The sequence below is a fragment of the Miniopterus schreibersii genome, assembly GCF_964146895.1.
Source record: "Miniopterus schreibersii genome assembly, chromosome: 13".
Lineage (NCBI taxonomy): Eukaryota > Metazoa > Chordata > Mammalia > Chiroptera > Miniopteridae > Miniopterus > Miniopterus schreibersii.
The window spans coordinates 60,204,753-60,217,068 of record NC_138113.1 but is presented as its reverse complement, the minus strand read 5'-3'; the positions used below and the strand labels follow the sequence as shown (position 1 = coordinate 60,217,068).

Below are 12,316 nucleotides of genomic sequence, written 5' to 3'. Positions count from 1 at the left end.
CACTCCTTCCAGGAGCGCTCCTGAAACCTGTGTGTGGGTGTGTTGGGTGTGAGTGTATGCGTGTATGGTGTGTGTGTGCATGCCTGTGTGGTGTCAGTAATATGGGTGTGTGTGTGTGTGCTTGTGTGTGTGCGGTGTGTATTTCTGCATGTATGTGGTGTGTGTGTATGAATGTGTGTGGGGGGGTGTGTGTCCGTGCAGTTTGTGTTGCTGTGTCTGTGTGGTGTCAGTAATATGTGTGTGTGTGTGTGTGTGCTTGTGTGTGCGGTGTGTATTCCTGCATGTATGTGGTGTGTGTGTATGAATGTGTGTGGGGGGGTGTGTGTCCATGCAGTTTGTGTTGCTGTGTCTGTGTGGTGTCAGTAATATGGGTGTGTGTGTGTGTGTGTGTGTGTGTGTGTGTGTAGTTTTTGCAACCCAATCTTACAGCTGAACCGCCAGCACCCCTCTCCAGCAGGGAGGCACCACACCATGTGTCATAGGGGAAAGTGGAGGGAGGCTGGGTCCTCACCTGGAAGAACAGGTGGACAGCCCAGGGGACGCAACTGGGGCAACAGACTGGGTAGTTACAACCATGACCGCCCCCCCATGACCAATTCTGATGCCAAATAAAGTCACACTGAAATAGCCCAGGCGGGGTTGAGGGAGGGTGTAAAGGCCAGATTTAAGCTCCATAGCACAATCAAGACCTACGCTCGGAGCCATCTACAGTGCTGCCAACAGCCGCAGCAAAGTAAGGAAGGGGCAGCTCACCCAGCATGTTCAGCGTCCCGATCGTATTTTCTTCAGTGTCTGGATGGGGTTGTACATGTAGTTGGGACAGGAGGCTGGAGGGGCCAGATGGTACATCTGGTCAACTACAGGAGACAAAACAGAAGCATGTTATTTCCAAGTAAACACTAAAACAATTCTGAACCCCTGACTTCAGACTGTTTAATAAAGGTGTTTGTGTACCTTTCACGAAAATTTTATTTTATTATTCTTCATAAGTACTAACTTACATTTGCGATAAGGAGAACTTTAAGCAAAAACAAAAAGTTTAACCATCTAGAACAAAAACTTATGTGCTGGGCCAATTATTTGTGCCAGCTCTCTTCTCATCACCGTCAGTCTGAGAACCAAGCTGATAGTTTTCTGAGAAGACCTGCCCCAGATGAGGCAGTCAAATCAGAAGACTGATTTTTCAGACACAGAATTAAGCACAAATACCCAAAGCAGCGATTTTCAACCTTTTTTCATCCCATGGGTACACATAAATTACTAAAATTCTGCTGCACACCAAAATACATTTTTTGCTGATCTGACAAAAGAAATAGGTGTACTTTTGATTCACACAGAATGTCTACTGCTGTGTTGGCTTCTGTCATTTACTGGACAATCTAAGGGAAAAGAGGTCTGTGCCCCAGATGAAACAGGTTTTGCATGTTTTAAAAATTCTTGCAGCACACCAGTTGAAAATTGCTGCTCTAAAGTAAACAACATTTTTAATTGGTAAAATAAGCCAGATGTAAAAGCAGAGGCACAAACGGATGGGAGAAAACAGCCTTTCACTTTGCTTTTATGTATCCAGGACACATAAAACCACACCCTGAGATGACCATCGGGGGATGGTTTCTACAGACACAAACAGCACAACAATTCAGACTCCACACACCACCTCGATGCACAGGCATCCCTGTAACATCGCCACCCACAACCCTCCTGCCCCAGGTCAGGAACACCTGCCACACAGCAGAGTGGCCCTGGGAACAACGGCTCCTGAGAAAGGAACGAGATGGGCAGGTGTGGAGGAGGAAGCCACTCCGCCAGCAGATGGCCTTGCCCCTTCAGCTCTAGGTCACCATCACAGGAGAGCCACGGCATGGGGACCTGAGACACCACTGCCATAGGAATCCTCCCTTGCTCACAGCCTCAGCCACCACCCAAGTTTTCTGGAATAGGGACACCAAAAATTCATGATCCACTTCTTCAAGGCCACCTGCCCCAGATTTCCCTTCTTCCCTCATGGAAGTCACATCCCAGGAGCAATGTCCTGCAGAGACACTTTACGTGCTACCATGAACTCCCCAGTAACCTGAATCACGTGGAGGGCTTTACCTGAGTGAAAGGCACCCATAACCAAAGCTGTCCAGGATGCTTCCTTTCTGGTTCTCTCCTCTCCAGGGATGAGGAAAGGTATTACCAAGGAAAGGCACCTCAAAAGTAGGAGGAAAAATTTTAACACCAAAAGTAGAGCTGCTCTTCTCAGGCTGCCACCCAAGCCTTTTCTGAGTGAGGCCACTTCCAGACAGAAGGCTCCCTGACCTTTCCATGGGACATGGGAGAAGGGGAGAGAGAGATGAAATTTACCTCTTACATCGAGCCTTACAGCTCTGGATCAGATATGGCCAGTACCCTCCTCCACTTCGAATTTCCTCCTTGGCCATCTAAGTCCCTAAGCTTGTCCCTTAGAAGACCTCAGGACCCTAGGAATGACCATTGAAAGCTCTTGGATGAATGACTTCTACTTCCAAGTATCCATATCTCCACTGCCTTGCTTTCTGGTCTATGCAGCATGGTTCTCTCCCCCCAACACTATTAGACCACTGTCCTGGCATAATTCCACTGTTCCGTGTACACTCTAAAATATTTACAATAATAATAATTAATATTTCATGATTAATAATTGTGCTTGCCATCTTAGAAATTTGATGAGCTTTCTGGGAATCACTTGGATAGCCTAAGTCTGTTAATAAAAGATACCCAAATAAATGTGTGCTGAGGGCTCTTTATCAAACTCTAAGTTTTGCTCTGCAAACAAAGGCATTTTAATGTCTTTGAAGCTATGGATATTTCCCTTAGAATGACAGTCATGAAGGTGGCATCTCTCCCGCTGAAACCATTAGTAGAGCTTACTCAGCATTTCACCCCTTTAGCCTGGTTCACCTCCTTCCACAGGTCAGCTGCTCAGATTCCGCTGGATGTAAGCTTGGGGGAAACAACAACATCTTTTCCAAAGGTCAAAGGTTTCAATTCCTTTGTCTGTCAATGGACTGACTTAACATTTTGTTGGCAGCCTTCAAAAGACTTCACACTTCCCTGGAAAATGTTGAAAACAATTTGTAGGTTCTCAGTACATATAATAAATAGGTTTTCAAAACAAGCTCTCTTAAAATTGCCAACAATACCCAGACTGGGTAAGACACTTTTTTCCTGTTGGTTTCCCCCGAGACATATTACCAAATAATTATAACGACCATAGGGATTAAGATAGCAGTTCAGTGACCATAAATCACTAATATTTTATGACAGGTTTGTCATTGCACTAAAAATGTGTCCCCAAAATGACAATACACTGGAATCATATTACTTCTCTCAATCTGGTTTTATGTCTACAAGTTAAAATATTCTTGGTGAATATCTATAGTTTTTGCCTCCCACCTTCCATTCGGATTGTGCTAGTAACTTAGGAAACACCCCCTCCCACATTCAGTCCATGTCCTCTAGTTGGGTTACTGCTAAGGAACAGGAGTGAACATATAATTTGAATCTAAGCCAATCAGCACACTGTATTTCTCTGGCCTCAGTGATTGGCTTAGGGGTGGTCACATGACTCAACCAGAGCCAATAAGAGGTGATAAGACACTAATGGGGCTTCTGGGAGAGAGACAGGTGTCTTCATTTCTGGATACAAACTGCAAGAAGGAAGCAGTTTGAGACTAGTTGCCACCATCCTGTTACCACATGGAACTGGAGATTGCTGCCAAGGCAGAAAGAGACAGAGCTGAGATATGGAGAGAAACTGAGCCCCGATACAATGCTATTTGAGTCCTTAACCCTGTGCCTGAAACCATCTATAATGCTAGCTGGTTTAGTTAAATGAGCAAAAAATTCCCTTTTTTATACTTAAGCATGTTTTATTTTATTTTTTTACTGATTTAGGGAGGGAGGGAAGGAGGGAGGGAGGGAGGGAGGGAAGGAGGGAGGGAGGGAAAGAGAGACACTTCCATGTGAGAGAGAAGAGTCAATCAGTTGCCTCTCCTGCATGCCCCACCCAGGAACTGAACCTGCATCCTGGTATGTGCCCTGACCAGGAATGAATTCGTAACCCTTCAGTGCATGGGGACGATGCCCCAACCGAGTAACACCAGCCAGGGCTCACACAGGTTTTAACTGGGTGTTCTTTTACTTCAAAAATAAATTAAACAAAAACTATGAATACTCCCCATGTACCCTGAATTTAGGTGTAAAAAATACATGCAGTGAGGATAAAAGTGTAAACTGAGTGATACTATGTCTGCATTTCTATAATTCCTAAAGGGGCTAGCACAGCCTGGCCACACTCAGGCTTCCCAAAATTGTGTGTGTGTGAGTTGGACTGCCTGAACGATTGCACACACAAGGGAAGTCTAGAATAATTCATATCAAGTGTTAGAGAATCCGTGGCTTTCAAAGCAGCAGTCACTGGAATCTAGAATCTTTAGGGTAAAGATATAACTGCCTATGAGCACTGAATGAGCTGAGCCACAGACTAAAATGCCTGTGAGCAAGAAGGCTCTCCATGACCAGGCCCTTGGAAAAGCCCCGACTCCCTCCTGAAACAGAGAGCAGAACAAACCTAAGGGAAGCCACCCATTCTGCTTGTGCACCCTCGACACAGTGAACAACCAGATTCAGGCATTCAGAATGACTCACCTCGAAGGGGTGTGAGGGTGTGGACCAAAAGGAGTGGTGTGAATTTACGGAATAGACTCCTGCACAGCCTGAGGTCCTCCACAGGAAGAAACTGGCTCCCTCCCGACACCAGCAACTTAAGCATCCTGGGCAACTCGAAACTCTTTTCACATAAGGAAGACCCAGGACTCCAAGAAACAGGAGTCCCCACAAAACCTGGAAATGAAGGAAGAATCTAGACATGAGCAGGAATGGCTTTAGAAACTGAAATTTGTAAATTGAGCAAAGTTTTGTTCTCAGCCTGTGTTCCCTATGGACATCTTCCTCCCAGAGGTACAGGGCTCCTCTGGGCCTTCAGTCACAGGAGAGATGGGTCAGAGATTTCTTTGCACAAAGAATTGGGAATTAGCATGAGCAAAGGGACAGCAAGAATAGAAAACCAAAGAGACAGAGTGAGGCCAACCTTCGATTCCTCTCAAAGGCGGAAACTTCTCACATACTAACAAGGCTCCCACACATCCCAAAATTTCCTTCTCAGAACAAGGGCTGGAATTCCACTGCTGGATGGTGTTCTTTTACCTTCTGACTTTAATCTCACTCAAATACCTACAGACTTCCTTAAAGAGACAATAGCTCAGACATTAAACTGTTGGCAGTCATCTGCTCTTCTGTGTGAAAGCTCTGTCACGAGAGAAAAAAAGTGTGGAACTAGGAACATAAATTCCTGAGGAGGATGAGAAAATGGACCACCACTGAAGGGGATGGTATTTGGGCAGGGGGCACACTGGACTGGGCAGAGGCAGACTCTGGAGTCAGAAAGACCTGAATTCAAACCTTCATTCTATTACCTACTGACTGTTGCCTTGGGCTAATTACTTCACTTCTTTGGAACTTTACCTTCTTTTTGAAGTAAGTATCTAAATACCTATCTTCAGGGCTCTGATCATTGCATCCTCTCTATCTTGAATGTCCACATATTCCTTGCCATGTGCCTGGCTAAGTCCTATTCGAGCTATGTGTCACCTGTGTCACCTCCTCAGGAAGACCCTGACCCCTGGTCAGGGCCCTGCAGCAAGCACCCAACTGCATAGAGCAGAGGCTGCATCAGTTGTAACTCTCACTCTTCTGTCCTGTGACCTTTCCCTCTGACTGTCTCCACTAAAAGTAAAAGGGTCTTAAGATCCAGGGTCTGTGTGTTATTTGCCAGTGAACCCCCAGTGCTTAGGAAACTTGAAAGCATCAGGTAGCTGTCTGAAGGGCTCTCGCCCAGGAGGGATGGAAGCATTACACTTGGGGGTGTTGGGGAGAAGCTGGACCCCCTGCAGGAGGCTGTTCCTCCACCACGTGGGGAAACAATGCAGGCAGGGCTGAAAGACAGATGGGCAGCAACGCCACTTCTCTCCTCAGCCCAGCTTCCAAACCTGGTGCAGAAGCCTAACTATCACACTGTTATCACACAAAGTCGAGGTCAAAAGTATTGCACAGGGGCAGAAGAGATCACTTCATAATGATGAAGGTTGCCACCCACAGTGGAGGTAATACTGTCACGAACCATTAGAAATCAAATACCAAAGTGTCAACATTTGTAAAGTAAAATCACAGGACATAGAAAGAGAAACTGACAAAAGTATAAAAGTAATTTGGTTTTAATACGCCTCTTTATGTCCCTGACACATCAACTACATGAAAATAGGTAAGAATATAAAGATGTGAGCAATGTAATTAAAATGATGCCTTTCTAGGCTGCTATGGTGCATTCACAAAAAATACCATCTTTTAGGCATAAATTCCAAGAAGTTCTTATAATGCAAACTACATTTTAAGATTGCAATGCAATAAAACAATAAATAAGCATAGAAAGGCCAAACACTTAGAATTAGGGGAAAACATCTCTCCTAATTAAATACTGGGTCAAAGATAATAGATAAATTACAATGGTCAAATATCTAAAACATAAAATAATAACATTAAAAATTACAACTACAATAGATTCAAAATTGTACCCACAAGGAAAATCATAACCTCAAACACTTATATTACTAAACAAAAAAGAATAAAAATAAATTAAATAAGCATTCAACATAGAAAGTTAAAAAGGAAAAAAAATAAAGAAGTTTAAGGAAAACACAAACTCAAAAACCAATGAGTTTGTAATCAATAAATAGAATTCAGCATTTTAAGAGTAGGTTCTTTGCAGAAAAAAATCAATACAACTAATACATTATTAGGCAGCCTCATTAAGAATGAAAGAGAGAAAGCACAATTATAAAATCAGAAATGAATACAGGAGAAAAGACAAATGCAGAGAAAAATCGAGAGATACATAGGAGAACATTTCACCCAGCACTGTTAGTAATTTTGAAACTATACATGTAATGTATGATTTTCAAAAGAAAACATAAATTACCCAAACTGCCAAGAGAAAACCATGACAAAAATTAAGAAATATGTCAAAGAGCTAGCCTCTCAACATCTCCCGTCTGCCCCCAATACTTTACCCAGATGATTTTTCAAATCAATTCTAGCAAATATTCGAGAGGCAGAGACCACTCATATTTTTAATCGTTCTTAATTAGGCCAAAAATAAGGGGACAAAGTTCCTACCACTAGATGAAATAAGTCACAGGTTTACATTTAAGAAGTGCATTTAAGATGGGAGAGATTGTTCCTTAACTAGAAAATTTAGTCTCACTCTCAAACTCACTATGGCTGTCTCCGTTAGCACTTGTGCTGTCATTCAAAGCACTAAAAACTAGACTATTATAAGAACACCATGAAAGAAGCATATCTGATGTTGTTCTGCTGTATTTAGTTCTCTATCTTTCTGGTTGACGCTGAAACCAGCTGTGCCCTGTTGAAGTCAGGTGAGTATAATTGTCAGGTTGAGCCTAAAACCACTAAAATGGGCATTGTCCTCACAAGTGTCTTTAAAAGTTTTTGCTCTACTTTTAAAAAACATCCAATTTGGAAACTGTGGCCCTGCATCAAAAACTTGTTGAATTGGTATGCAAGTGTATATTTTATGGGAAAATTGAAATTAAAAGTTTAAGGTATTGGAATTTTCCTTCTGTGAGAAAAGTAGCTTCTATCAGATAAACTCTCCTGCAGATAACAGTTATAAACCCTGGACCAACTTAGAGGAAAGCTTAATCTACTAGAAAGCATTAGCAAGCCATCAAAAGCGGGCAGAGACTGGAGGAGCTTGATAAGAGGAGACAGCCCTGGATATTGGTTTATGCAGATTTTCACCTGCAGGGTTTTCCTTAATCCATTTGAGACAGGACTGGAAAATGAGCAAACGTTCATAAACAGCCTGAGAACTCAAAAGATGGGGTTCAGGGCTGCCAGGGTGGCTGGAAAGGAAGGGAACTACAGAGATAAAGCCCTAGAACCTGCATGTAAAGCCTACCTAAATCCTCAGTTGACCCACAAATTAAACCAGCACAGGAGAGCACTGCACAAGGATTACACCAGGAGGTCTGGCAGAAAGCAATAGCCGGAAGACAGAAAAGAATGCGTACTTCACCTGTTGCCCACCATAGGAGAGACAGAGTTTGGAGTTTGTGCCCAACTAAGGAAATTACTTTTTTTTTTTTTAAAATATATCTTTATTGATTTCAGAGAGAGGAAAGGAGAGGGAGAGAGAAAGATAGAAACATCAATGATGAGAGAGTCACTGATCAAGCTCGCAACCTGGGCATGTGCCCTGACCGGGAATCGAACACTGATTGCCTGGATCCCAGGTCGACGCTCAACCACTGAGCCACGCCCAGCTGGGCCAGGAAATTACTCTTTAAAATAAAAATTGACATTCTTCAGAGGAAGACAAGAGAGTCCAGAGTTTCAGTCATGTGTGATCCATATGAAGAAACAGGAAAGTGTGAGCCACAGTCAAGAAAAAAAAGTATCAATATCAAATGACTCTTAGATGACTCAGACATTGGAATTACCAGGTAAGAACTTTAAAGCAGCTATTACATTTTCAAACACTTAAATAAAATATGGTTCAAATGGGTGAATAGAAGAGGATCTTCTTCAGAGAAATGGAACCCATGTAAAAGAACCAAATGAAAAATTAAAAAATTAAAAGAATAATATGTAACATGACGATTTCCTGGATAAGCTTAACAGCAAACTAGAAGAGTCATTAAATTTGAAAAAAGGCAGTATCAGTTTTCCAGTGTGAAAAGCAAGGAAAATGAGGAATTTATTTTAAAGGAAACAGCCATGGTGACCTACGGGACAATAGTAAGCAGTCTAACATATATGTAACTTGAGTCCCAGAAGGAGAGGAGACAGACAAATGGGAAGAAAAAGATATTTGAAGAAATGATGGCTAAAATAGCTCCAAATTTGATTAATACCAAATTATAGATTCAAGGAGCTCAAAGAAACAAACCAAAATAAATACTAAGAAAATCAGAGGTAGGCAGGCCATGATCAAACCACTGAAAATGAAACATAAAGCAAAAATCTGGAAAATAGGCAGAAAAAGAACACATTACGTAAATAAAAAATATGAATAATGGCCAGTTTTTTAAAAAATGTCAAAGATCAAAAGATAAAGTGACATCTGTAAAGTGCTGAGACAATCCAGATTTCTATATCCTTCCAAAAATATTCCTCAAAAAATGAAAGTGAATAAAGACGTTTTTAGACAAACTAAGATTGAGAACATCTGTCGTCATGAAAATAATACAAGAAATGCCTAGTAAAGTTCTTCAGATTAAAAGGGGAACTGATATCAGATAGAAATTCAAATCTACACAACTGAAGAGAATTAAAATGGTAAAGATGTGTGTAAATACAAGATATTATAGAAACCTTAATTCCTTTAAAGGACATGACTATTTAAAACAAAACAGTTTTGTCGCCGCCACTGCTGCCCCTTTCTCGGCCAGCGGCCGCAGCTGCTGGCACAGCCTTCGCTGCTGCCTCGAGGCCGGAGCCTAGTGGAGGCAGCTACAGAGCAGGAGAGCAGCACCCGCCTGCCCCGCTGAGCCTCCAACCCCCCTCGCCCTCCCGGAGGGCCTGGCGTGGCCACCTGCTGCCGTGCTCCTCCTCTGCCTGATTCCGCCCGATGGCATGCTGCACCCCCCTTCCTGCCCACCAAGCCCAGCCCTGCCACCTGCAGCAGGGCCAGGGTCTACGCCGAGTAATCAAGACGATTACCAACTGGTTTGAAAACTTGTTCAGGGAAGTATTTGAGGTCATTAACATCACCAACAATGAGAGTGGTTGTAAAAATTCTCAAGCCAGTGAAGAACAAGATTAAACGAGGGGTTAAGATTCTGGAGAACCTTTGTGGTGGAACAAGTATCATTAAGCTGGTTGACACTGTGAAGGACCCTGTGTCAAAGACACCAGCTTTGGTATTTGAATATATCAATAATACAGATTTTAAGCAACTTTACCAGATCCTCACAGACTCTGATATCCGGTTTTATATGTATGAACTACTTAAAGCTCTGGATTACTGCCACAGCAAGGGAATCATGCACCGGGATGTGAACATCACAATGTCATGCCAGATCACCAGCAGAAAAAGCTGCGACTGACAGACTGCGGTCTGGCAGAGTTCTACCATCCTGCTCAGGAGTACAATGTCCACATGCCTCCAGGTACTTCAAGGGACCCGAGCTCCTTGTGGACTACCAGATGTATGATTATAGCTTGGACATGTGGAGTTTGGGCTGTATGTTAGCAAGCATGATTTTTTGAAAGGAACACTTCTTCCATGGACAGGACAACTACCAGCTGGTTCTCACTGCCAAGGTCCTCGGTACAGATGAGCTGTATGGGTATCTGAAGAAGTATCACATAGACCTAGACCCACACTTCAACCACATCCTGGGACAACATTCACGGAAACACTGGAAAAACTTTATCCATAGTGAGAACAGACCCCTTGTCAGCCCCCAAGCCCTAGATCTTCTGGACAAACTTCTGTAATACGACCATCAATAGAGACTGACTGCCAAAGAGGCCATGGACCATCCATACTTCTACCCTGTGGTGAAGGAGCAGTCCCAGCCCTGTGCGGATAATGCTGTACTTTCTAGTGGTCTCACGGTGGCCCAATGAAGACTGGAAAGTGAAGAGTAATGCGGCATTGATGCTTGCCAATAAAACCAACCAACCAACCGCAAATCTTGAAGGAAAACTACAGTGTGATAAAAAGAAATTCTAGTCATTCCTTCTACGCACAAAGAAGAGTAAGAACCTAAAAATCTGTCAAAAGAAACTCCCCAGTACTAGTCTACAGGGAGCTGCTGCTCTGGCAGCGAGAGAGACACTGCACATAGTTCAGGATCTGAGGGACCTCTCCCTGTGGAACGCATGGGAGAAGAGAGACTTGGAGTTGTTGTACAGTTACCTTTATTTAACAGGAGACCACTGCTGAATTAACCTGATTGGTCAACAAGCTCTGAATATCTGACTTCCTATCTATTCCACTGTGGTCTGTGTTTCTCCTTGGGTGAGATTCAGGCTCAAGTTTTAGCAACACATCAGCAGTCTGTAGTGACACACCAGTCTCACTTACAAAAAAAGGATATTAAAACAGTGACAGTATTTTTTAAAACTCTTTTATAAACTCTGAACATTAGTGGAAAAGGTCTCGAAATATTTCACGAAGTTTCTGAATTTCAGAATAAAAGAAAAAAAATGCTGAGGCATTCAAATGGCAGGCAAAGGAGAGAAGCTTCCCAGCTTTTGGAATTAAGAAAATTAAAGAATTAAAGAAAATTAATTAAGCTGGCACAGACTGCTCCTGCGAAACACTAAACACAAACAGAAAATGGGAAAAAAGGTCTGAGGGGCAACAGCTGTAACCTAAGAATTCAAAATCCAGTCTCCTGTGGTGGACCCTCCTGGGAAGGAGGGAGGAGCTCTGGAAAGGTCTGGGAGAGCACCGCTTAGCTGGCTAACACCGGAGCGAGGCATGGAAATAGGAACACCACCTGAAGCAAAACTGCACAGGTGTGTGACAGTGAAGTGTCCGGACAAAGAAAGGCAGCCACTCTCATCTGCTTGGGCTCTTGTAGCCAGCCCATGCCTTTGGCCAGAGCCTCATCTGGGGATCACTCAGTCATGTTTTTTTTCATGCTTCCCACATTGCAGTGAAGTCTGTGATGCCCTCTATGGCATCACAGGGCTGCCCAAACCCATCTCTGCCTGCCCACCTTTAACCCCGTTGTCTGCGAAAGCACCTGGCGCTGCCACAAAACAGGTTTTACAATCCAGCAAGATCACCTTCTTACATTTCTTCATGACAAACAGCAGTATCACTTGGACATGATGGTCTGACATTACAGCTCCGAACTGTCAGAATACAAAATAAATGGCAAAAAGACGGACCAAGGGCAGCAAATAACACAGACAGGACTTTCAATGTAGGAGGGCTGAGTGGCTGAGAGCTTTACTTCAGGTTGCAATAAGTGTCACTACCCGAGGGTGTGATCTGCTGGCCTAGCTCCCGTTCCCAAGAAGCATGAAGAGGTACTCAGAGCCAGAGAAAAACATGAATAATCAGTGCACCATAATGAACTGTTACATGTGCATTCTGTATGCATATATGTATTTACATATACATTTATGTTTATATACGTATATGCATGTGTGTATATATATCTCAGAAAATAAAATGTTTTATATTACATAT

General features: G+C 43.0%; 1 pseudogene across 1 annotated transcript; it reads left to right on the top strand.

The window, feature by feature from the left end:
• The first annotated feature begins 9,733 nt into the window (after positions 1-9,733).
• Positions 9,734-10,737, top strand: LOC308566298 (casein kinase II subunit alpha' pseudogene; annotated as a pseudogene). Its single transcript has 2 exons — positions 9,734-10,299; positions 10,399-10,737. The product of its transcript is annotated as a casein kinase II subunit alpha' pseudogene (transcript).
• Positions 10,738-12,316: the final 1,579 nt, after the last annotated feature.